Source organism: Petromyzon marinus, unplaced genomic scaffold, assembly GCF_048934315.1.
Source record: "Petromyzon marinus isolate PM22_M1 ecotype Great Lakes invasive population unplaced genomic scaffold, UKy_Petmar_22M1.pri1.0 PM_Scaffold_246, whole genome shotgun sequence".
Lineage (NCBI taxonomy): Eukaryota > Metazoa > Chordata > Hyperoartia > Petromyzontiformes > Petromyzontidae > Petromyzon > Petromyzon marinus.
The window spans coordinates 39,949-42,076 of NW_027423220.1; positions in this window are offsets into that span (position 1 = coordinate 39,949).

A 2,128-nucleotide genomic window follows, 5' to 3' on the forward strand; every position below is an offset into this window, starting at 1 on the left:
TGTGTCTGCGTGCGTGGCTGTGAGTGTAAGTCTGTGAACACTACACCACTATAGCTTCAAGCACACTAAGGGCATCTGCTTAGTTTAGATATGTGGATGACACATTGGGTGTTCTGGCCACACGGCAAATATCCACTGAAAGCATTTCTAAATAATCTCTAAATGCGAAAACCAATCCATCCTGTTCACCAAGGAAATGAAGGCTGACAGAACTTGACCATTTCGGGATATCCTGCTCGGACGGGGCAGAAATGGTTAAATTACACGGAGCGAATTTTGATTTAAAGCTTGATTCATATTTCGATTTAAGCTTTCGTGACTGCAAGGATTCATCTTCTTTGGTCCTTTCGGTAAAGTCACCACCACGTAGAATGAGAATAAAATAATAAATTGATAAAATAAAATAACACAATAATATTCTCACGACGTTTCGGCCACAACACAAGCGGCCTCCAGACAGTCTCGTCCCTTCACCTGATGAAGGCCGCTTGTGTTGTGGCCGAAACGTCGTGAGAATATTATTGTGTTATTTTATTTTATCAATTTATTATTTTATTCTCATTCTACGTGGTGGTGACTTTACCGAAAGAACCAAAGAAGTTGATTCATATTCTTGGTTCTTTCGTGAAGTCACGTTTATATATATTATTTATTGTTTCCCTTCAACGTGACTTTACCAATAGAACCAAGAATGTAACACAGAGCTGTTTCCCGAAAGGAAACGCACACTGACGCATATCTGGATGCCGAGTCACGCTATTATCAAGACGCTCATTCATCGAGCTAAGAAAAGTGTCTCTCAGATCGTGACAGTCTGAGAGGTGAAAGTCAACTTGTTAAAGTAGCGCTGCAAAAGAACGGTCACAATGGTGAACAAATCAACCGGGGGCATCGAATACCAAAACCAAATCAAAGAGCGAGGGCATTGAAACTGCCCAAGTAATTAAAACGATCAAAATAGCGTAACATTGCATGGAGTAAAGGTGGCTCCTCGTTAAGGAAAAAAGGTGTCAGTATTCTTTGCCAGATAAAAGGGTAAAAAACCAATTATCATATTTTGTTACTGGCAAATGAGGTTTTCCAATGTTGTGTAAATGCTTAAACCCGAGCTCTCACACTCTGATGGTGCCATCGTCTTTGTTGAGTTGTGTGACGCCTTTTGGCGTCTTCTGGTCCAACACCAACGTGAGACTTAAGGGCCTCTAAAGAAAGCTGTCTCGGGTGTGGCCCAATCAATTTCAAGGACAGTGCCACAAACATTATCAGAGTTTGTGTTGTTATTTGTGTTTAAGTTCCGACCGCAGGTATTGTGGTCACCGTAAACATGACTCCTTGTTAAGAAAAAAGGTGTCAAGTTTTGTAGCCAGATAAAAGGGTAAAAAACCAATAATCATTGCGGGAGTAACCGATAAACTAGCCAGATGTTTGGAAAACCAAAACGTCCGAGTCAGATTTGGTACATAAAATACGGAGATTAACATCTGCTACGAAAGATGTATTACCGAAGCAATCAACGGAAGGTGCGTACGGGATTAACTGCACGTGTGGCAAATGTTACGTTGGGCAAACAGGTACGAAAGATCAGCACGAGCAGGAGACATGCATGAGGGGGCGGACGTGAAGCGGACGCCTTCTGGAGCGACGGGGAGGAGGGAGTAGGAGGAGGAGTAGGAGGAGTAGGAGGAGGAGGAGTAGGAGGAGTAGGAGGAGGAGTAGGAGGAGGAGTAGGAGGAGGAGGGGGAGGAGGGAGGAGGAGTAGGAGGAGGAGGAGGAGTAGGAGGAGGAGGAGTAGGGAGGAGGAGGAGGAGTAGGAGGAGGAGTAGGAGGGAGGAGGAAGGAGGAGGGGGAGGAGGAGGAGGAGGAGGGGGAGGAGGGGGAGGAGGAGTGGGAGAAGGAGGAGGGGGAGGAGGAGGAGGAGGAGGAGGGGAGGGGTAGGAGGAGTAGGAGGAGGAGTAGGAGGAGGAGTAGGAGGAGGAGGGGGAGGAGGAGGAGGGGGGAGGAGGAGGAGGAGTAGGAGGAGGAGGAGTAGGAGGAGTAGGAGGAGGAGTAGGAGGAGGAGGTAGCGTTGGTGGAGGAGTTGGGGAGGTGGTGAGGAGGAGGGGGAGGGGCAAGTGGAGGTGGAGGTGGA